The sequence below is a fragment of the Trachypithecus francoisi genome, unplaced genomic scaffold (genome assembly GCF_009764315.1).
Source record: "Trachypithecus francoisi isolate TF-2019V2 unplaced genomic scaffold, Tfra_2.0 Contig00031, whole genome shotgun sequence".
NCBI lineage: Eukaryota > Metazoa > Chordata > Mammalia > Primates > Cercopithecidae > Trachypithecus > Trachypithecus francoisi.
The window spans coordinates 571965-596950 of NW_022680464.1; the positions used below are offsets into that span (position 1 = coordinate 571965).

Sequence of the window (24986 nt, forward strand, 5' to 3'; positions counted from 1 at the left end):
AACCTTGTAGAGAAAACACCACCAGAGAATTTATCAGGAAGTAGAGGATGCAGCCAGGAGCACATTGAATCAGCAGTTACTATGCATTGAGTTCTGTTGCAGTAATACCAGGCACCCAAGCATCTCATCTGCCCACCCGAGGATGTTGGTATGACCAGCATGCATATTCCCCAAACGAAGAACCTGAGGTTCCGGAACATTCAGGGCAAGGCAGGAGCAGAGTCAGAATCTGCAGAATTGTCCAGGGGGGACAACCTCTCACTCAAACACTAAGCCCTGGAGGAGACTAATCCTGGGGGGACCAGGTGAGCCCTCGGTGCTGGGTCTCTCCCGCTCTGATGTCTGTCTGCCTCCCAAAATCTGTCTGCCTGGGTGATGCCTTGCTCTGTGGGAAGGTTCAAGGGCTCCAACATAGATTCGTACAGCCTGTGGCATGGCTCCAGCCAGATGCCACCCAGGCAGGTTTGTGGCTCCTTGTGGAGGTAATCAGGGCCTCTCCAGAGCAGAAGGTGCATCCCCAGACAGGAGCCCCTAAGTCAGGACAAAGTCACAAACCTTGGACGGGAGGGGGACTCTGAGCCCAGGGTACACACAGCAGCTGCCCCTGGGCCCAGACTGGAGGCTGGGAGCTGGTGGTGCCATCGCAGGTCAAATCCCACACAGCCATTTCTCTCAAACTCTGAGTGCCCCACGTCCCTCTCAGATGATGTTCTCTGCTGCCAGTGATCACTGCAGGCTTGCCTTGAAGAACAATCCAGCCCTTCTTTGCTCCCTCCAGCATTCTCCCTATTTGTTGTTGTTTTCTTTTTGTTTGTTTTGTTTTTAGATGGAGTCTCGCTCTGTCGCCTAGGCTGGAGTACAGTGGCACAATCTCAGCCCACTGCAACCCCCACCTCCTGGGTTCAAACGATTCTCCTGCCTCAGCCCCCTAAGTAACTGGGATTACAGGTGCATGCCATCATGCCCAGCTAACTTTTGTATTTTTAGTAGAGACAGGGTTTCACCATGTTGGGCCAGGCTGGTCTCGAACTCCTGACCTCAAGTGATCCGCCTGCCTTGGCCTCCCAAAATGTTGGGATTACAGGCGTGAGCCACTGCACCTGGCCTCCTCCAGCTCTCTTGGTCATCATGGTCCAAGCTGCTCAGACTGGGCTCGGGGACAAGGAGCCACCTCAGCCTCTTGGATCCGTGCGATATCTCCCCTCCAAGGCTGCCAGTAGTTCCAGTCGAGACACCTGTCCAGGACCCCAAAGTTAAGCGTCTCTGCTGTGCACACACCCTGAGAATTTACATTCCAATCTGTGTTCACCGCTGACCAATATCTTTCACTGCGTTGTATCTCGGCCCATCCCAGCAATTCCAGGCATCCCCTCAGCAACTACTTAACAATCTCCTCCCAATCCGAGCACCCGGCCACTCCCTGCTGTTGCCCTAAATAACCAAAGGCCTCAGTGTTATCTCTCCCCTCCCAGCCCCTCCTCTCTGAAATGTTGTTGCATAAAACAGGCAGGTGGCATGGGAGGGCTGCAGACAGCTCGTCTCATCCTGCAGCAGGAGGCCAGGTTGCAGCGGAGGCTCCTTCAGCTTTGAGATGCTCTGGATGACCCTGGGGGATGACAGGAATTGAGGGTGGGGAGTGTCACAGAGGAAGTGGAGCCTGGGGGTTTTAGGCTTTGCCTGGTTTCAGGGGTTGCACTGCAGCCAGAAGTTGCTATATTCATGACTCACACACACGAGGCTGTTGTCGGTCACACCCAGACCGCGTTACATAAACAAGGCAGACTCCAGCCAGCATCAGGCGGACTGGGCACTGAGACAGTCTCCAGTCCTGCACGCCAGGCAGGAAATCTATCTCCCAGGCAGGGCCCCCTGTCCTCTCTCCTCTCCAGGGAAGTTACAGCAAAGCCACAGCTGGGGTCCTCATGGGCCTGGAGTAAGAACCCTGGGCTGGGAGATGTCCCAGGTAGACGATGCTAACGCCGGGGTCTCTGTCTCCAAGGTCGGGGTTGCACATGGTGCTATTGCTTTCACGGGGTTTATTTTCCACTGGGAACATAAGACGGGGCGGGAACAGGAGATCTGTTTCCGATTTGTTCTGCTTATACTTAGTGAACTCAGCAGCTTTTAATCAAATCCTTGTGTTCTAGGATCCCTAAACCCCCAAGAAGAAAGCAGCCTCATTTTGTGCTGGGACTGTGACAATGGTCCTCGGTTGCTGGCATCCTGGAGATGTCGATTAAATGGCTCCTGCTGGTGGGTGGGAGGGCCGAGCGTTACACATGAGCCCCCGGTAAAGCTGTGCTCAGGACCCCAGCCATGTGACACAGCGCTTTGAAGCATTCTTCTGTAGCCCGCAGTCACCAAACCCCTCTTGGGCCCAATTCCACCTCTGCCAGATTCAAAGATGCTTCTTCTTGGAGTTCCCCTGCCCCCCATCCAAATTCCTTACGTTGACTCAGACCTACACGTGGTTCGGGCTTACTAAACAAGACTGCCAAGTGCAGGCCTCAGCAGCAGCCTCAGAAGCAGACGTTTCTCTCGGAACTTCTCCAGTCCCCTGTCTCTGAGTCCCATTCTCCCCTGAGGCACCGAAGGAATTAGAATCCCTCTTCCCAAGACGGGTCCCAGAAACAAGAATGCCTCTCCCCCAAAGCCAGCCATAAAACCTAAAAACAGGACTCTAACTTTCCCTCTATCCTATCTGTATAAAGAGTGGCACAGGCCGGGCGCAGTGGCTCACGCCTGTCATCCCAGCACTTGGGAGACCGAGGTGGGCGGATCACAAGGTCAGGAGATCCAGACCATCCTGGCCAACATGGTGAAACCCCGTCTCTACTAAAAATACAAAAATTAGCTGAGCACGGTGGTGCGTGCCTGTAATCCCAGCTACTCAGGAGGCTGAGGCAGGAGAATTGCTTGAACCTGGGAGGCGGAGATTGCAATGAGCCCAGACTGCGCCACTGAACTGCAGCCTGGCAACAGAGTGAGACTCCGTCTAAATAAAACAAAAAAAGAGAGAGAGGCCCAGAAGAATCTAGATACACAGGCCTGGCTGGGTTTCCCCGCTCAGACCTTCAGCATTGGATCAGGCCCTTTTTGTCCAACCCTATATCTACACAGCTATCCAGACTTGGTTGAACCAAAGCATAAAAATAGACAATCTGCCCTTGTAACTTGGGGGCCTTCATTCTGAATGCGCCCCTGTATACACCTTAAATACATTTGTATGTCTTTTCTCCAATTAATCCATCTGCTTCATGTCCGTGATTTTCAGTAACACTTCAGGGGCCATGACCCCAGAAAGTCAATATAACAAACAGCAATTTTGCCAAGCAAAGAACGTGCCGTTGCTCAAATAATAATAATGCAATGTCAAGGCCAATGCCCACTGAACATTAGCTGCCACCAGCACAGCTGCCACGCAGCACAGGAGAGCAATCGACCCACAGCAAAACCTCTGCTTCCCACTGAATTATTTACCTCAATCTAAAGAAGAAAATCAGCTCCCGGCAGGCTCTGAGCAGAAAATAAAAAGAAACACACAGAGACTGTCTAAATCCCTGACCCCAATTACAGCTATTGCCAGCAGAATTTGTACACCACGGAATTGAATTAGAGTCAACTGCAGTCATCACAGGACGTGCAACCACATTAGTAAATTCAGACAGGCTCTTCTGTTTCACTATTCAATCCAATATCCTTTGATCTGCGTGCCCTGGAGAAACAAAGCCCTTTAAAGCAATTGTTCTCTCCCTCCCTTCCTCCCTCCCTCCCTTCCTTCCTTCCTTCCTTCCCTCCCTCCCTCCCTCCCTCTCTCTTTCTCTCTTTCTCTCTTTCTCCTTCTTTCTTTTTCTTCTTTTAGATAGAACCTCACTATGTTGCCCAGGCTTGAGTACAATGGCGCAGTCTCAGCTCACTGCAACTTCCGCCTCCCAGGTTCAAGCGATTCTCCTGCCTCGGCCTCCCGAGTAAGTGGGATTACAGGCGCCTCCCACTATGCTCAGCTAATTTTTTTTTTATTTTTAGTAGAGGTGGGGTTTCACCATGTTGACCAGTCTGGTCTCGAACTCCTGACGTCGTGATTCGCCCACCTTGGCCTCCCAAAGTGCTGGGATTACAGGCATGAGCCACCGCGCCTAGCCTTTTTTTTGTTTTTGATATCGAATCTCACTATGTTGCCCAGGCTGCAGTGCAATGGTGCAATCTTGGCTCACTACAACCCCTACCTCCCTGATTCGAGCCATTCTCCTGCCTCAGTCTCGCGAGTAGCTGGGATTACAGGTGCGTGCCACTACGCCCAGGTAATTTTTGTATTTTTAGTAGAGACGGGGTTTCACCATGTTGGCCAGGCTGGTCTTAAACTCCTGGCCTCAAGTTGTCCACCCGCCTCGGCCTCCCAAAGTGCTGTAATTACAGGCATGAGCCACTGCCCGGCCTGTTTTTTATTTCTTTACATAGGATTGTACTGGTTTTCTCTGAAGTGTGGTTCATTTAAAGCAATCTTTCTGGGGTCAGCTGCTGCGGTTGAAGCCACTTAGTGGGTCTTAAACCCATAGAACCCTTCTCAGCTTGAGGAAGCCCACAGAGGGGAAAGTTCTGAGGTTCTACAAAGCTGGCACAAGGAGCCCGAGAAGAACAAATCTTAACTTCCTTCAGGCAAATCCTAAGGTTTCTCTTTGACTCCAGTTCAGCAATTAAAAAATATATATGTGAATATATAGAAAGCATATGATAATGGTTCTTGTGACTGAACTTGTTACTGGAAAGGGTCTGAAATCAGACCCCAGGAGAGGGTTCTTGGATCTTGCACAAGAAAGAATTTGCAGCGAGTCCATAAAATGAAAGCAAGTTTATTAGGAAAGTAGAGGAATAAAGAATGGCGCAGTCTCAGCTCCATAGAGCTGCCCCAGGGCCACTGGTTGCCCATTTATATGGTTATTTCTTGGTGATATGTTAAACAAGGAGTGGATTATTCATGGCTCCTCTTTTTAGACCGTAGAGGGTAACTTCCTGACCTTGCCATGGCATTTGTAAACTGTCATGGCGCTGGTGGGAAAGTAGTATGAGGACCACCAGAGGACACTCTCGTCGCCATCTTGGATTTGGTAAAATGTGGCCAACTTCTTTACAGCCAGCTGTTTCATCAGCAAGGTCTTTATGAGCTGAATCTTGTGCCAACTTCTCATCTCATCCTGTACCTTTAGAATGCCTTGACCATCAGGGAATGCAGCCCAGCAGCTCTCGGCCTCATTTTACCCAGCCCCTACTCAAGCTGGGGTTGCCCTGGTTCGAACACCTTCAACAAACTCAACTCTGGTCCACCAGCCCGGTGCAGTAAAGGCGAACACTGCCATCGGGATTGCAGTGTAAGGAAGTGAGGCGTTTATTCCAAGCTATTTAGAGGGCATCAAGCAACTTCCTTGATGCCTTAAGACCCAACCCCCTGGGTGGCCAGTAGGTGAGAGTTTTCAGTGGCAAGGAGGCAGAGGTTACAGGCAAAGCCATAATACACGCAGGCTATACATTGCTTTGACCTAAAAAGGCGGGATACCTGGAAGCAGGGGCTTAAGGTGGATTCAAAGCTTCTCTGATTTGTCATCGGTTAAGGAGGTGAAGCTTTGTGTGAACATTTGGGGTCAGCAAAAATGAATGCTAGTTTTGGCCCATGGGTGTGACTTCCTCTAGCACCTCCCTGCACCCCACTCCACACCCCTCCCACCACCACACACTCCAGGGAAGGAATTTAGAACAAACATTGGCAATAAGAATTCAGGCCTCAGTTTCTCTTACTCGATTACGAGCCAGCAGATGGCATTTTTTATTTGGCGGGGGTCTGGGTTCCTGAAGATCAACTCAGGGCCATATAGTAAGATGTTATCTTGGCTGGGCATGGTGGCTCACACCGGGAATCCCAGCAGTTTTGGGAGGCCAGGGCGGGCAGATTACCTGAGGTCAGGAGTTCGAGACCAAACTGGCCAATATGCTGAAACCCTGTCTCTACTAAAAATACAAAAATTAGGGCGTAGTGGCGCGTACCTGTAGTGCCAGCTATTTAGGAGGCTGATGCATGAGAATCGCTGGAACCCAGGAGGTGCCAGAGGTTGCAGTGAGCCGACGGAACCACTGCACTGCAATCTGGGTGACAGAGCAAGACTCCTCTCGAAAAAGGATGTTATCTTTAGTCTTTACAGGAAACTAAACATCTTGAGGTCCTTTCTTCCTTGGCTGTTGTTCTACGCTACAATCACCTTCTTGCTTATTAAGCTGCTCTATGTACTTCTCAAGGCCAGTGAGGTGCCTGGAATTTCCCTTGACATTTCCCTTGAAGGAACTCAAGGTTTTCCTTTATTTCCATGCTAGGGAGAGTGCCTGGCAGGCCCCGAAGAGGCTCCATCTCACTCTCTCCCAGGATGGCATGATTCACAGAATAGAAAACATTAAATAATATGACTAGGTTAGGACCGTAGGTGACAACAGAAAGTGACAAGGAAGGCTGCTGCCCCAAGGGGGAATCTTATTCCCAGTGGGCCTTATTTGCCAAGGGATGATTCCACTTTATCCCCATGGATAAGATGAAATCCATTTTGTTTTCTAATTGGTTATGAAGTTTTTGTTTGCAGCAGGGCAGGAAATCAAACACAGCTGGAGTCTCCTGCACACCTCAACATGAATATCCAGGGACTCCCTAACACTCAAGCTCACCGCGGCTGTAGACGTCGGAGCTGAGCAGGCCGCCCTGGTGCATGATCTGCTCCTCAGAACCCATGAATCCTCCACGGTCTCGGCATCTGAGCAGCCCAGCCTCTCCCCAGAAGGTCAACCAATTGGCCCCGCTCTTGACTTCCCAGTGACCATATTACGCAGTTGCAGATTGAAGCTCTGTTAGAGCAACCATTGGTAATGAGAATTCAGGCCTCAGTGTATGTCTGTAACACAGCAGACAGTGTCTCCAGAGGTTGAAGTATTTTGTTTCAAAGAGGAAGGAATGATCATTCATCACAAAAGGCAAGACATCTTTGGTGCAAGGAAAACTTGAGGAAAATACCACAGACCATGCAATGGGGCACAGGTCAATGGTGTGTGGTAAACCAGTCTTCCCAGAGTGGCGTGCACGCGGATCCCTCAGGACATGGGTGACACACAGACTCTGCTTCAGCAGGTCTGGCTGGGCCCAAGGCGCAGTGTTTCTCGTCAGCTCCCGGGGGATGTCAAGGCTACAGATCCATGGATCTCACTTTGCAGGACAGAGACTTGGTAATGGCTTCCCAGAGTTGCTTCAATAAAATCCCAAAGACTGGGCAGCTTAAATAACAACCTCGATTCTCCCACAGTCCTGGAAGCTGGAAGTCTGAGATCAAGGTGTGGGCAGGGCCGGTTCCTCCTGAGGCCTCTCTCCTGGGCTTGTAGATGCTGTCTTCTCCATGAGTCCCCATGTGGTTGTCCCTCTGTGTGTGTCTGTGTCCTCATCTCCTTTTCTTATGAGGTGTCCTAGTCCATTTCAGACTGCTGTCACAGCATACCATAGACTGGGTGGCTTATAAACAACAGACATTGATTCTCCCACAGTCCTGGAGGCTGGAGGCCAGAGGTCTGAGATCAAAGTGTGGGCAGGGCTGGTTCCTCCTGAGGCCTCTCTCTGGGCTTGTAGATGCCGTCTTCTCCATGTGTCCTCACAGGGTTGTCCCTCTGTGTGTGTCTGTGTCCTCATCTCCTCTTCTTATGAGGTATCTTAGTCCATTTCAGGCTGCTGTCACAGAATACCATAGGCTGGGTGGCTGATACACAAAACACATTGATTCTCCCACAGTCCTGGAGGCTGGACGGCTGAGATCAGGGTGTGGGCAGGGCCGTTTTCTCCCGAGGCCTCTCTCCTGGGCTTGGAGATGCTGTCTTCTCCCTGTGTCCCCATGTGATCCTCCCTCTGTGTGTGTGTCTGTGTCCTCATCTGCTCTTCTTATGGGATGTCTTAGTCCATTGCAGGCTGCTATCATGGAATACCATAGGCTGGGTGTCTTAGAAACAACAGACATTGATTCTCCCACAGTCCTGGAGGCTGGAATTCTGAGATCAAGGCGTGGGCAGAGCTGGTTCCTTCTGAGGCCTCTCTTCTTGACTTGTAGATGCCATCTTTTCCCTGTGTCTTTACAGGGTCATCCCTCTGTGTGTGTCTGTGTCCTCATCTCCTCTTTTTATAAGTACCCCAGTCCTGTTAGATCAGGGCACAACCTCCTGAGCTTATCGTACCCTTCTCACCTCCTTAAAGACCCCACCTCCAAACACAGTCACGTTCTGAGGTCCTAGGGATTAGGCCTTCAATATATAAATTTTGGAGGCGCGCAATTCAGCCCTTACAGAGGTAACTCATTCATTGGAATATGAATGTGTTTGTCCACTGTGGCTGCTGCCATAGCAAAGTCCCAGAGACCAGGCTGTTTAAATGGTGGACATTGATTCCCCCACAGGCCTGGAGGCTGGAAGTCTGAGATCAAGGTGTGGGCAGGGCTGGTTCCTCCTGAGACCTCTCTCCTTAGCTTGTGGATGCCGTCTTCTCCCTGAGTCCTCACAGGGTCATCCCTCTGTGCATGTCTGTGTCCTCATCTCTTCTTTTTATAAGGTCTGCAGTCCTGTTGGATCAGGGCCCAACCTAGTGACCTCATTTTGCCTGAATCACCTCTTTTTTTTTTTTTTTTTGAGACAGAGTCTAGCTCTATCGCCCAGGCTGGAGTGCAGTAGCGTGATATTGGCTCACTGCAACCTCTGCCCCCCAGGTTCAAGCGATTCTCCTGCCTCATCCTTCCAAGTAACTGGGACTCCAGGCACGCCCAGCTAATTTTGTGTGTGTGTGTACTTTTTGTATTTTTAGTAGAGATGGGGTTTCACTGTGTTAGCCAGGATGGTCTCCATCTGCTGACCTCATGATCTGCCTGCCTCAGCCTCCCAAAGTGCTGGGATGACAGGCCTGAGCCACCGCACCCTGCCTGAACCACCTCTTTAAAGACCCCATCTCCAAACACAGTCACAATTGGAGGTCCTGCAGGTTAGGACTTCCATTTGTAAAACTGAGGAGGGTACAATTTGGCTCACAACAGAGTAAACCATGGGACATGGTCAACAACAATGGGGATGCCATTGGACAGCCTGGTTCAGTGGAAACAACCAGGCTTTGGGAATTTGGAGACAGTTTCATCTCAGCAACATCACATGCCTGGCCCATGCCCTGAATAATACTCTTCCTTCATTTTTTTTTTTTTCTGAGACAGTCCTGCTCTGTTGCCCAGGCTGGAGTGCATCGGTGCAATCTCGGCTCACTGCAGTGCAATGGCGCAATCTCAGCTCACCTCTGCCTCCCGGGTTCAAGCAATTCTCTCACCTCAGCCTCCTGAGTAGCTGGGATTACAGGCACATGCCTCCATGCCCAGACCAGCCCAGAATCCAGCCACATGAAGATGCCAGACCAGCCCAGAATCCAGCCACATGCAGATTCTGGATCAGCAGGTCTATGTGGGGCTATAATTGCATTTTATTGTGATTATAATACAATAAGAAAATATTTTTTAGAAAAACCTCAGGAGGCATTCATTCGGGTTTAAGGAAATGTTCTTAGGTTGAAATGCACTTCTTTCTTTTTCTTTGTTTTCTTTTCTTTTCTTTTTTTTCTTTCTGTCTTCTTTCTTTCTCTTTCTTTGTTCTGCTTCTGCTTGTTCCTCTTTCTCTTCCTCTTCTTCCTTCTCCCTTTCCCCTTCCTCCTTCCCTCTTCCTCTTCTTCCTCTTCTTTTTCTTTCTTCTTCTTCCTCTTCCTCTTCCTCTTCCCCTTCCTCTCCTTCTCCTCCTCCTCCTTCTCTTCCTTCTTCTGACAAGGTCTAGCTTTGTTGCCCTGGCTGCAGTGCAGTGGTGCAATAATAGTTCACTGCAGCCCTGAACTCCTGAGCTCAAGTGATCTGTCTGCCTCAGCCTCCCAAGTAAGGAAAACAAATATATTTTAGATAGATAGGTCAATAGATAGGTAGATGGGATATATGATTGACTGATAGATAGATAGATAGATAGATATTGAAGATAGATATTGGAGATAGATAAAGATAGATGAACAGATAGATAATAGATAAAGAGATAATAAATAGATAGGTAGACTTTTGAGATAGATGAAAGACAGATAGAGATACAGGTATATATAGAGTTAGATATAAACATATCTTATTGGTTCTATTTCTTTGGAGAAACTTGACTCATATACGTATTAACAAAGATCAAGAGAAGAAAAATTTAAAAATCACCCCAATCCCAGCATGTGCTGTTTTTTGGGAGACAGATAGATTTGCAAATGTTTTTCAAGCTTTTATACAATCTAATTTTGCCACATAAAAATGTGAAGATTTTTGTGGATGCGATGACTCCTCTTGGGTTTTTAAACATCTGAAGCACTCCCAGAGGCTGGGATTCACAGGCCACAGCAGAGTTTCCCAGCCTCAGCACTGTGGCTGGACACATCGCTGACAGGTGTAAGTGCCTCTGGCCCCCATCCATCGGGGGAATTCCCAGAAGCTGAGCGGTGTCTGGGAGAGCGCCATCTGGAGGCAGAACCCCACTTTTCTACCCTCTGTGTGCCAATAAGAGAGAGGAAAATGACTGGAATGGAGGGGGGGCCTCAAAGGAAGGGTCAGTTGTTATCCAAGGAAGGGGAGACATTTCTTGGACTATGTGCTCCAATATTTGCCAGATGTCTTCACACTCAGGTGCCAAATAGCCATAGACTGTTTCTGCACAGCCCCTTCCTACTCCAACAAGGAAACTATGGAATGCTTAGCTTCTGGGTTATATGTGCAATGGCTCTATGCCGTATGAGGGAAAGATACTACAAGTTCATTCTGACAGTAAGATCCGTTTAAAAATGCCCCAGACAACTATACCGTTCCTCCTATACTGTACAGTACAACTATACTATACCTCCTATAGTGTACAGGAGCATGACATTTCCAACCTGTCCCCTTTCCCAGGGTTAGAAGTTATGACTAACAGCAGGTTCTCCACTACAGCACTAATGACACTTGGAGCTGCATAACTCTCTGTCATGGGTGCTGTCCTGTGCACTGTAAGGTGTTGAACAACATGCCTTGTCTCCACCCACCAGATGCCAGAACACCCATCCCAGTGCGACTACCAAAATTGTTTCCAGACATTGCCAAGTGTTACTTGAGGAACACAATTATCCCTGGGTAGCAGAAAAATGTTATAGATAGATGATGGACAGCTAGATAAATAGGTTGATAGATGGATGGATAGATAGTAGGTAGGTAGATAGATAGATAGATAGATAGATGATGAATAGTTGGAGAAGTAGGTAGAAAGATACATAGATACATAGATAATAGAGACGAGAGTTGGATAGTTGGAGAAGTAGGTAGAAAGATAGATAGGTAGATAGATGATAGACAGATAGACAGATGATAGATGATAGACATGAGAGTTGGTTAAGGAAGTAGATAGACAGTTGATAATAGAGATGAGAGTTGGATAGTTAGATAAGTAGGCAGAATGATAGATGATAGACAATCAATAAATGAGAAAATTTTTGACAGATAGATCAACACAGAGATTAGATAGATAATAAGTGGATATAATAGAGACAGATAGATCAATGGATAATGATAGATAGATAGATAGATAGATAGATAGATAGATAGATGACAGAAAAATCACTGACAGAGATAATAAACGACAGGTAGAAAAATCATTGACATAGATAATCAATAAATGACAGGTAGATAATAGGTGGATATAGTAGAGACAGATAGGTCGATGGATAATGGTAGATGATAGATAGATCTATAGAAAGGCAGACAGACAGACAGTATCTCTCACGCTAAGGCAAGATTCCTCAACCTCAGTCCTACTGACATATGAGGTTGGATCACTATTTTCTGTGGGGCGTCCTGTGCACTGCAGGGTGTTGAGCAGCATCCCTGGGCTCCACCCACTAGATGCCAGGAGCATCCCTGCCTCAAGGTATTGACAAGTGTCCCTGTGGATAAACATGATCCCTGGTTGAGAATGGCTGGATGGCAGCATCTGTACCTGGGGGTGTCACCTTGGGCCTGCATAGATTGAATGACACATCACTGAATTGGAGACCACAGAGCTGCCTCCCCACTGTGGCAGGGATCCATGAGACTCCACCCAAAGGTAACCAGATGGTTGCACACAGAGTCATCATCTCTTAAAAGAAGCACATAGCTCCGCTTGGGCATCACCTGGGGTGCTTCTTAAGATGCAGGTCTCCCAGCTCCCAAATGCCCGACCCACGCCTACTGAATAAAGATCTCAGTGGGTGGGGACCGGGGTGGTGCTTTTAATACCTCCTCACTTCAAGGTGATGACCTGCACATCAAAGACAGAGAATCACTGCACTAAATGGCTGCGATGCCCAAGGTGACAATGGCAGGGAAATGACCCATTTGTGGTTCCCTTTCCATGCTACAAATTTGCTAGATCAAAGGATGGTTGCAGAGAAGGAGGGGACAGGGAGAGAGGGGGCACCAGAATGGAAGCAAGTCAAGAAAAATATAACTGAGACATAGGATGAGGCTGGCGTGGTTTGGGGTTCTGTACCCTAGCGTGGTATGGCTTCTCAACTTAGGCGATCATCATAACTTTTTTTTTTTTTTTTGAGATGGTGTCTTACTCTGTCACCCAAGCTGGAGTGCAGTGGTACAATCTCAGCTCATTGCAACCTCTTCCTCCCAGGTTCAAGCGATTCTCCTGCCTGAGCCTCCTGAATAGCTGGGATTACAGACACCCCCCCACCATGCCTGGCTAATTTTTGTGTTTTTAGTAGAAACAGCATTCTGCCATGTTGGCCAGGCTGTTCTCAAACTCCTGACCTCAAGTGATCCACCCAGCTCGGCCTCCTAAACTGCTGGGATTACAAACATGAGCCACTATGCCCGGCCCACAACTTCCCCATATCCCAGTTTTTAGAAGTAAACTAAACAGCCTGTGACAACCTAATGCAGCAAGTAATGAAAAATACTTGGCGCAACACCTGACTTATCTTTACTCAACAGGAAGTACTCAGAAATACGATGTGCTACTGTTCAGAGCTCTGAGTGGTCTTTTTCATAAGTTTTTTTAGCCTCTACATGGAAACACAGCTCTGTACAAATGCACACACATTTTTAAGCCATGTTGATATGGACAGGGGGCAGGAAGATACTAGATAGAAGAGGGCAGTTCCCCAGCAAAGGCCCCACCCTCAAGCCTGAAAACCGGTAGTCCTAAATGGAAACAGGCGTTCCTATTTTTGTGCCCAAATGTTGCCTTTTGACCCACCATGCCCCCCTGTCCTGTACCCATATAAACCCCAAACCCCAAACCCCAGAACCCACGTGCAGACAGACTGATGAGCAGAAAAGCAGAGGAACTGAAGAGCAGCACAGCAGAGAAGGAGAGAAGAGAAGAAATATCTGAACACTGAGAGGTGTTCAGCTGGGGATGGCTGGAGAAGAGATCAGCCGCAGGACAACCAAACTCCAGGGGAAGATCATCTTCCCACTCCATCCCCTTTCCAGCTCCCCAACCATCCCGCTGAGAGTCACCTCCATCTGGCAACAAACATTTCTGCATTTACCATCCTTCAGTTTGTTCGTGTGACCTGATTCTTCCTGGATGCTGGACGAGAACCCGGGTACTGGCTGGGTGCGGTGGCTGAAGCCTGTAATCCCAGCGCTTTGGGAGGCCGAGACGGGCAGATCACGAGGGCAGGAGATCGAGACCATCCGGGCTAACACGGTGAAACCCCGTCTCTACTAAAAAAATACAAAAAACTAGCTGGGCATGGTGGCGGGCGCTGTAATCCCAGCTACTCGGGAGCCTGAGGCAGGAGAATGGCGTAAACCTGGGAGGCGGAGCTTGCAGTGAGCTGAGATCCGGCCACTGCACTCCAGCCTGGGCGACAGAGTGAGACTACATCTCAAAAAAAAAAAAAAAAAAAAAAGAACTCGGGTACCAAGAGGACACTGAGCTAGTTAACACTTAAGCCACCTGCAGATGGCAGAGCTAAAAGAGCACCGTAACACACCCACTGGGGCTTCAGGGCTCACAGGCACCCACCCCTAGATGCTACCCTGGGGCCCAGAGCTCAAAAACACTCATGCTAGCTGCTGTATCTGCCTATCTGCAAGCTCTGCCTCCCGTAAGAGGTTTCCGTGTGTGGTGGTCAAACAGATGAACCACATCCCTGTCGCACGTCCTGTGAGGGGGGTCAGGGAACTCTCAGGTTTCAAATCTGATAAGGGAATAATGTCCAATAGACTTGGAAGAGACTGTCTTAGCTAGTGTATATCCTGGACATGTATCCTTTTCTTTTCTTTGCTTTTTAATGGATGCATAACAGATGTACCTAGCTTCAGGGTACATGTAATAATTTAATACATTTATATAATTTGTAAAGATCAAATCAGCATACTTGAGATATCCATCCACCTTAAATAATTGTCTTTTCTTCATATTAGAACCATTTCAACTCTTCTATTTTGAAATCTACAATAGATTACTGTAAACTAAAGTCATCCTACTGATTATCTAACACTAGTGCTTATTTCTTCTATCAAACCCTATAATTTTCCTTTTTTCCCTCAATAAATGACATTTCATACACTGCCCTTTGAGGTTTCCACTCTGGTTCTCAGCTGTTAGAAGACCTGATTGTGTCTCATGTTCCTTCATGTCCCTCTGGATTGGATGGCAAATACTAATTAAATACAGTGCAAATGTGGGGCTGCTAAAATGTCAACCTCTATTAGGAATATGGCCATATTCTTATTATTATCTTGTTTTGTATTGATAATTTAGTAATCATAATAATGATTATAGTATATTAACCATTAACAATACTCTGTTTTCTGTATTTAATTTTAAGTTCCGGGATACAGATGCAGGATGTGCAGGTTTGTTACATAGGTAAACATGTGCCATGGTGGTTTGCTGCACCTGTCAACCCGTCACGTAAGCATTAAGCCCCACATGCATTAGCTATTTATTCTGATCAATAATCTGTTTTCTTAAGTACTTCATAGCAATCATCCCACCAGCCTTGCAGAATGTTTCTGGGATCTTGGGAATGTGCTCCATTTCCAGCTGGTGATGGCTGAGGATGTAACAGGGTCATCTGTGCATTTAACGAATTACCCAGGACATACCCAGCTGTTGAGTTCACATCATCGTATTTACGCAGAAGGGCCCTGATCCAGACCTCACTTTCTTTCCAGTCCCTCCTGTAACATCCCTATGGGGCGCTACTTGTGTCAGAGGCACTGGAACCAGAGCGACTCCATCTTGAAAAGGGGCTGGGCAATAGAAGGCTGAAACCTGCTGGGCTGCATTCCCTGATGATTAAGGCATTCTGAGTCACAGGATGAGATTGAAAGTCTGCACAAGACACAGGTCATAAAGACCTTGCTGATAAAACAGGTTGGAGTAAAGACGCCGGCCAAAACCCACCAAAACCCAGATGGCGACGAGAGTGACCTCTGGTGGTCCTCACTGTTACACTCCCACCAGCACCATGACAGTTACAAATGCCATGGCGATGTCAGGAACTCTGCATGGTCTAAAAAGGGGAGGCAGGAATAATCCACCCCTTCTTTAGCATATCAAGAAATAACCATAAAAATGGGCAACCAGCAGCTCTAAGGGCTGCTCTGTCTGTGGAGTAGCCATTCCTTTATTCCTTTACTTTCCTAATAAACTTGTTTTCACTTTACAGACTTGCCCTGAGTTCTTTATTGAGTGAGATCCAAGAACCCTGTCTTGGGCTCTGGATCCGGACCTTTTTCCTGTAACACTCGGAAAAGGGATGATTCTGATTTTCAGAAGACAAGGCTTGGGATAGAGCAGGATGCTCATTGGAGTCTTCCCAGAGAGAGCTGCAAGACAGCTCAGATTCTGCTGCCAGCTGCCCCCATCCAAATCCTCAGTGCCTCAGTTTACTCATATCTGTGAGGGTTAATACTGAATGTCAACGTGATCGGATTGAAAGATACAAAGTATTGATACTGGGTGGGTCTGTGAGGGTGTTGCCAAAGGAGATTAACATTTGAGTCAGTGGACTGGAAGGGGCAGACCCACCCTCAATCTGGGTGGGCACCATCTAATGAGCTGCCACTGTGGCTAGAACATAAGCAGGCAGAAAAATGTGAAAAGAGACACTGGCCTAGTGTTCCGGCCTACATCTTTCTCCTGTGCTGGATGCTGGAACATCAGACTCCAAGTTCTTCGGTTTTGGAACCTGGACTGGCTCTCCTTGCTCCTCAGCCTGCAGATGGCCTATTGTGGGACCTTGTGATCGTGTGAGTTAATAATTAATAAAGTCCTCTCTCTATATCTATTTCTATTGCATTAGTTCTGTCCCTCTAGGGAACCCTGACTAATACACCATCTGTAAAATGACATCAGGCACGACACTCCCGTCATAGGGCTGAGGGACAATCAACTAAGTTAATCCATGCCTAGTGCATAGGAAGTGCTGGTGTCATTCAAAGAATTTAGCACAGGACACGGTGTGGTGGCTGATGCCTGTAATCTCAAGATTTGGGGAGGCCAAGGCAGGAGGATCGTTTGAGCTTAGAAGTTCAAGTCCAGCCTGGACAACATAGTGAGATCCCGTCTCTATAAAAAGTTTTAAAAACTAGTCAGGCATGGCGGCAAATGCCTGTAGTCCCAGCTACTCTGGAGGCTGAGGTGGGAGATTTGTTTGAACCCCCGGGGTGAAGGCTGCAGTGAGCATGATGGAACTACTGCACTCCACTCTAGGTGACATGGTGGGCCCCTCCCTCAAAAAAAGTTAAAACACATTAAAAAAAGAAAACATTTTATGTCATAAGTGCGTTTAATACAACTACCCTACCAAACGCCATAGCTTAGCCTGACCTGCCTTGAAAGTGCTCTGAACACTTCCATCAGCCAATGGCTGGACAAATCATCTAGCACAAAGTCGACTTTTTTTTTTTATTTTTTTTATTTTTTTTGAGACGGAGTCTCGCTCTGTCGCCCAGGCTGGAGTGCAGTGGCCGGATCTCAGCTCACTGCAAGCTCCGCCTCCCGGGTTTATGCCATTCTCCTGCCTCAGCCTCCCGAGTAGCTGGGACTACAGGCGCCCGCCACCTCGCCCAGCTAGTTTTTTGTATTTTTAGTAGAGACGGGGTTTCACCGTGTTACCCAGGATGGTCTCGATCTCCTGCCCTCGTGATCTGCCCGTCTTGGCCTCCCAAAGTGCTGGGATTACAGGCTTGAGCCACCGCGCCCGGCAAAGTCGACTTTATAATGAGGTTTGCATACCTCACATAATTTATTGAATATTGTACTGAAAGTGAAAAACAGAATGGCTGTATGGGGCCGGGCACGGTAGCTCACACTTTTAATTCCAGCGCTTCGGGAGGCCGAGGCAGGTGGATCACTTTAGGACAGGAGTTCGAGAGCAGCCTGGCCAACATGGTGAAACCTAGTCTCTACTAAAAATACAAAAATTAGCTGGGTGTGGTGGGCAGGCTCCTATAATCCCACTACTTGAGCTGCTGAGGCAGGAGAATTGCTTGAATCCAGGAGGTGGAGGTTGCAGTGAGCTGAGATTGTGCCATTGCACTCCAGCCTGGACAACAGAACAACACTACATCTCAAAAAAAAAAAAAAAAAAAAGAATAGTTTTATGGGTACTCAAAGTACAGTTTTAGTTTGTACTGAATGCATACCAATTTTGCATCATTGTAAAGTTGAAAAATCTTAAATTGAACCATCGTGTCAAACCATCCTAAGTTGGGAACTGTCTGTATACTGCACTTTGTAGAAGTTGATTCGCCCAGGGGGATATGTTTAACCTTTGGCTCTTACTGTGAATGATATAAACTCCTGGAATTACTTTTCTGGGGAGGTGGGTTTACTGTTGAACATCTCCCTGTAAACAGAAACTAATGAACGCATTGCCGCATCGTCCTCTCACTAGGTGAGATCTGAAGACAGCACAGAATAATAAAAAAGTCTCACTACAGATCCCAGACTATGTCCACCAGGATCTATCCATCCCAGCATTGCCTCTGCCCATAAACAGCCAACTCCAATCTTAATGACATCCAAGTCTTTAAACAGGATAAACAGGAAGTGCGGCCACAGGAACATTGAAGGATGTGTTTTCATTCCTCACAGAAATACTTCTCCCTGTTAAGATTCGCCTGGGTATTCCCTTCTCTGGAATCGCCACATTAAAATGACCAAAGAAACTTACTCAATTGTTGTTCAAATCCTATTCTTTATGAATTCATTGGAGTTTCTTAAAGAGGTCCTCACACGAAACTAAAAACTCTAATCTTGGAGTCTGGGACAGCCAGCCTGCAAGTTCTTGTTGAAGTTTTTGATGTAAAACTATTCAGGTGGTTTTAATTTGCAAGAATGAATGACACTGTTTAGGAAAAGGTTTAAAAATCTGAACAAATGCAACCCTTCTGGCAAACGAATCTCTAATAATCCGCCCCATGGGATGAAGTAGTTTCAGCTCTATTTTTACCATATGGAAATGGTCAGAACTAATTTTTAAAATCAGAAAGAAATGATTGACGTTCCCCACATGCCCAGTCATGCTTGAGTCGTGGAGTTAAATAGGTCGTTTTTTAAACGCTTGGGACACACGGATCAAAACAGGAAAATACGGTGAATATCTAAATTCTATCAGCTAATATCCTGCCCTTCTGGGTCTCATTCCCAGTTTCCAAATTGGAGCAGCCCGTCTTCCCCCTCCCCTCTCAGCCACCCGTCGCTTTTAGTCTCCTTTCTAATCCCATTGGGCAAATCATCCCCATTCACTTCATAGCAACTCCTTTGGAAGCAGTTTCTTAAAGCAAGAAGAGCAAAATCCACGCCCAGGCAGGTCTCCCTCAAAGCAAAATGACTCTTACCTCGGGCGTGCGTTAGAAAACACAGGAACGCAAGACAAGGAAGCCCCCACCAGCTCTCCATAGTTTACTTCAGGATGCAAGAACCTCAGCGGACTCCCCAGCCAAGCGGATTGTGAGATCTGGCCTCTCCACCCTCCTGTTGTTGACTTCTGGTCTCCCAGCTTGGAAGGAAGGGAAGTGATGTCTTCAAGTGGAAAATATGAACCGAACTGCCAGAAACAAATGGGCTCCAAGCTCAGATCCCAAACTCCACAGCTGAAAACCTGTGGGACCAGTGTAGGCACGCTCCGTCACGTCTCGGAGCCAGCCTCCCCGGGCTGCCCCACCAATCTGCAGCAGCGCAGAGGATGGGGACACCGGGGTGGTTCCCCAGCGCCAACGGGCAGCTCCGGCTTCTGGAAGCCGGCACACTTGCTTGGCAACTCTGCTCGCTGCGGGCGTGGGAGCTGTAGCAACTTCAAAGTCACCAACCCAGAAACCAGAGAAGACACTGGCCGCCTGTATCTTCCTCCTGCAGTACGTGATAGTCCAGTGATACCCAGTGTGGGGCTAATGCACACGTCAGTGCAAAGACCTCAGTTGAAGTCTTGGCTTTTATACCTAATAAACTCAGTGACTTCCGAGACGGATTTATCATCCTCAGCCTTCAGTTGTCTTTGTAGGTGGCAGAACTAATATTTCAGCAGAGACTGTTGTTCAGGAAAAGCAGATGACATGTGGCTTTTGTGTCTTTCACTTAAATCTGAGACATTTTATCTAACTACCAAAATTTACGTCTTCTATTTGAAATCTTCTTGGAGAAGAAATATGACTGGATAGCTCAGTTTGATGATTAATCCTGCTTTCACAATGTTTATTATTATGTTTTTCCCTGCAGCTCTGTGACTGTGTCTAATTTATCCATGTACAACTCGTAGGTTAACCCTTACACTCTACCTACCCCGAAGCAGTAGGCAAGAACTTAAAAAGTTAGCATTTGCAAACAGCTTTGAAGTCCTCTGGTAAATAGATTAACTGCAGGAGAAAGGGGAAAATCAGTCTTAGTAATGAGGGCAGCTTGTGAATTCCCAGAGAAGCAGGATTCATGTCAAACAGACCCAAAAGGACAATAAACCTTGGACTTTTCTCTCTGCACTTGTGAGCACTTGAAAGTGCTACATCTGTTCATGTTGTTGATCTGGTGTTTGGGATTTGTCTTCTATGTAATATCTTCTTCTTCTTTCTTTCTTTTTTTTTTTTTTGACAGAGTCTCACTCTGTTGCCCAGGCTGGAGTGCAGTGGTGTGATCTCGGCTCACTACAGCCTCCGCCTCTCAGGTTCAAGCAATTCTCCTGCCTCAGCCGCCCGAGTAGCTGGGATTATAGGCACCTGACACCATGCCCGGCTAATTTCTGTATTTTTAGTACAGACAGGGTTTCACTGCATTGCCCAGGCTGGTCTTGAACTCCTGACCTCAAGTGATCCACCTGCCTCAGCTGCCCAAAGTGCTGGGATTACAGTCACCGTGCCTGGACTGCAACATCTTTATAAAGGTAAGCTACTTGGATGGATTAAGTTCCTGTGCAAACAGGGGTATGTGTGTATGTGCATGTGTGTGTGCGTGTATGTACACGTGCTTGTACATGTGTGTGGGTGTGCATATTTGTGTATGTGCGTGCGTGTGCATGTGAGCGTGTGCATGTATGTGTGCGTGTCTGTGAGCGTGTGCGTGTGTGTATGTGCGTGCGTGCACGTATGCGTGTGTGCATGTGTTCATGTGTGTGTATGTGTGTGCATGTGCGTGTGTGCGTGTGTATGTGTGCATGTATGTGTGTGTGCATGTGCGTGTGTGCGTGCGTGTGTATGTGTGCATGTGTGTGTGCATGTGCGTGTGTGCGTATGTGTGCATGTGTGTGCATGTGTGTGCATGTGCGTGTGTATGTGTGCATGTGTGTGTGCGTGTGTGTGTGCGTGTGTGTGCACGCATATGGGGGAAATGCTCTAAGGCAGTTAGCTTGTGCAATCTCTAAACTCTGAATGGTAGAGTCCAGGAAGCAGTTGATGCATTTAGAAAGATACTTCCTTCAAAGTCCCCTGACCCCAAAGAGGACTGACACTGTGACACCTGCTACAAAGTGGATGGAAGTCAAAAACCGGATGCTGAGTTACAGAAAACAGACACAGAAGAACGCATTGTGTAGGATTCCATTTCTCTGAAATGTCCAGAACAGGCAAATCTGCAGAGACTGAAAGCACATTGCCAGTTGCCAGGGGCTGGAAAGACATGGGAATGGGTATATTATGAGTTGCATTTTGTCCCCCCCAAATTTCATATATTGAAACCCTACCCTTCAGTACTTCAGAATGTGACTTTCTTTGGAAATAAGATCTTTGCAGATGTATTACTTTGGTGCAAAAGCAATTACAATTTTCACCATGACTTTTGTTTGTTTGTTTTTTTGAGACACAGGCTCACTCTGTCACCCAGGCTGGAGTGCAGTGGTGCGATCTCTGCTCACTGCAACTACTGCCTCCTGAGTTCAAGTGATTCTCCTGCCTCAGCCTCCCGAGTAGCTGGAATTACAGGCATGCACCACCACACCCCGTTAATTTTTGCATTTTTAGTAGAGACGAGGTTTCACCATGTTGGCCAGGCTGGTCTCAAACTTCTGACCTCATAATCCACCCACCTTGGCCTCTCAAAGTGCTGAGATTACAGTCAGGAGCTAGCGTGCCCAGCCCCTCGCCATTACTTTTAAAGGCGAAAACCGCAATTACTTTTGCACCAACCTAATCATTGGTTAAGATGAGGTCATACTGGAACAGGATGGGCCCCAATGCAATATGATTGGTATTTTAAAAGAAGAGAGAAATCTGGACACCGACATGCACACAGGGAGAAGGCCTTGAGAACATGAAGTGGGAGATTGGGGTGATGCACCTACAAGCCAAGGGATATTGGCAGCAAACCACTGGACGCAACGGGAGGGGCATGGAATCCATTCTACCTCACAGCGTCAGAAGAAATCGGCTCTGCTGGCTGGGCTCGGTGGCTCACGTCTGTAATCTCAGCACTTTGGGAGGCTGAGGCGGGCGGATCAGTAGAGATTAGAAGTTTGAGACCAGCCTGGCCAACATGGTGAAACCCCATTTCTACTGAAAATACAAAAATTAGCTAGGCATGGTGGCGTGCACCTGTAATCCCAGCTACTTGGGAAGTTGAGGCAGGAGAATCGCTTGAACCCGGGAGGCAGAGGTTGCAGTGAGCCGAGATTGTGCCACTGCACTCCAGACTAGGCAACAGAAACAGAGTGAGACTCTGTCAGAAAGAAAGAGAGAAAGAGAGAGCAAGAGAGAGAGAGAAGAAAGAAGAAAGAAGAAAGAAAGAAAGAAGGAAGAAAGGAAGAAAGAAAGAAGAAAAAGAAAAAGAAAAAGAAAAGAAAGAAGAAAGAAAAAGAAAGAAAGAAAGAAAGAGAAAGAAAGAAAGAAGGAGAGAAAGAAAGAGGAAGAGGAAAGGGAAGGAAAGGAAAGGAAGAAAGACGAAGGAAGGAAGGAAGGAAGGAAGGAAGGACCCACCCTGTTTGCTCCTTGATTTCAGACCTCTATGCTCCAGAACTGTGACAGCTTAACTGTCTGTTTTTCAAGCCCCCTTCCCAGTTTGAAGCATGTTTTTATGACAGCCCCCAGGAAGCCAATATAAAAAACAGCTGCTAATGGGATTTCTTTTGGGGGCAGTGAAATTATCTTGGAACTAGGTAGAAATGGTGGCCACACAACACTGTGAAAGCAGCAAGCGCCCTGAATTGTTCACTTTAAAATGGTGAATTCTCCTGTCATCCCAGCACTTTCGGAGGCTGAGGCTGGTAGACCACCTGAGGTCAGGAGTTAGAGACCAGCCTGGCCAACATGATGAAACCCATCTCTACTAAAAATACAAAAATTAGCCAGATGTGGTGGTGACTGCCTGTAATCCCAACTACTTGGCAGGCTGAGGCACGAGAATCGCCTGAACCCGGGAAGTGGAGGTTGCAATGAGACGAGATCATGCCAGCCTGGGCAACAGAGATTCCGTGTCAAAAAAAAAACAGTTAATTCTATGATTTGTGAATTTCACCTTAATTAAAAAAAAAAAGTTTCCCAAAAGGTAGTGAGGAATTCGGTTAAATGGTTAAATTCAGGAAATCCTCTCAGATGCAAAATAATTGCTGTGATTTCCACCATGCCTACCACGTGCCAGACCGCGTTGTATTTTACATGCTTCCTAAGGCAAGAGCAGAGAAGCTTTTCTGTAGAAGGTCAGATAGTAAAGGCATTTATCTTTGCAAACCGTATCGATTCTGCTGCAATATGTAACCAATGTCTGTGTGCCAAGTGGACTTTATGGACACAAAAATTTGAGTGTCACATAATTTTCATGCATTACAAAATATTATTGTTCTTTGGAATTTTAAAAATTATTCAGACATGTAAAAAACCATTCTTGGCTGGGCACCGTGACTCATGTCTGTAATTCCAGGACTTTGAGAGCCAGAGGCAGGCGGATCATTGAGGCCAGGAGTTCAAGACCAGCCTGGCCAACATGGTGAAACCCTGTCTCTACTAAAAATACAAAAAGTAGCCGGGCGTGGTGGCGCATGCTTGTAGTTCCAGCTGCTCAGGTGGCTGAGGCAGGAGAATCACTTGAACCCAGGGAGTGGAGGTTGCAGTGAGCCAAGATCACGCCACTGCACTCCAGCCTGGGCGATAGAGTGGGACTCCATCTCAAAACAACAATAACGACAATAAGAATAAGAAAATTCTTACTTGAAAGCTGTACGAAAACTCACCGTGGGCAGATTTGGCTCCGAGGTTCTAGTTTACCGACATCAAAGCTGTGTGTCGCGCGAGTCCTGTGAAACATAGTTTTATCGCCTCTGCTTCACTACAGTAACCACAAGGACCACGTGGCCACATAGCGCATCTGCAGCCAGATGGCTGGCCGGGGCAGGCTGTGTGCCCAGCGGTAATACACGCAGCTCCAGATCAGAGCACGTTAGGGGAAAAGCACTCTACTTCCCCGCTCGAAGCGTCAACTCATCAAATGCTGGGAGCTCACAGACACGGCAGAATTTACAAAGCTGATTTTCATTTTCACATCCTCGATACATTAAAAAGTGAGAATGCACCTCCTTTTCAATGTTCATGGGATGCTCCTGAAATTTCACAATTGCACTACAAAGAAAGCTTTAGCAAACTGTTTTTTTAAGTAGAAACAAGACAGAAGAGATGCTCTTGCTGTAAAATTGGAAATAAGACCAAGAATATTCTAGGCCATGCGTGATGGCTCACACCTGCAATCCCAGCACTTTGGGAGGCCGAGGCAGATGAATCACCTGAGGTCAGGAGTTTGAGACCAGCCTGGCCAACATGGTGAAACCACATTTCTACTACAAATACAAAAATTAGCTGGGTGTGGTGGTGTGTGCCTGTAATCCCAGCTACTTGGGAGGCTGAGGCAGGAGAATCACTTGAACCGGAAAGGTGGAGGTTGTAGTGAGCTGAGATCAGGCCACTGCACTCCAGCTTGTGGGACAGAGTGAGACTCTGTCTCAAAAACAAAAAGTAATAAAACATAAAAGAATAAAGCTATTCTTATTCTGTGTCACACTAACTTCCTGACTTTGTGATTCACCCTGGCACACATACAGACATGGATACAACAGGTCTAATATAAAATCAAGAAAAAATCAATCTATTCCTTTCTTAGCAATGTTTGTCAGGAATGGGCAGGAATTAGGTAGAAAGGTGTGTAAATGTTTCATTGTTTGTAGACACTGCCTGCGATGGTTCATACTGACTGCCAACCTGATTGGATTGATTGACACAAAGTATTGCTCGTGGGTGTGTCGTGAGGGTGTTGCAAAGGAGATTAATGTTTGAGTCCGTAGGCTGGGAAAGGCAGGACCCCCCGACCCTAATCTGGGTGGGCATAATCTAATCAGCTGCCATCGAGGCTAGAATATAAAGCAGGCAAAAAAATGTGAAAAGAGACACTGGCCTAGCCTCCCAGCCTACATCTCTGTCCCGTGC

The 24986-nt window shown here is 47.3% G+C and overlaps 1 pseudogene across 1 annotated transcript in view; it reads right to left on the minus strand.

Annotated features, from left to right (window-relative positions):
• Positions 1-19008, minus strand: part of LOC117083930 — a 41337-nt pseudogene extending 22329 nt beyond the window's left edge. Inside the window, exon 1 of the transcript XR_004437259.1 lies at positions 18939-19008. The product of XR_004437259.1 is annotated as a ribonuclease H2 subunit C-like (transcript). The remainder of the gene's footprint in view (positions 1-18938) is intronic.
• Positions 19009-24986: the final 5978 nt, after the last annotated feature.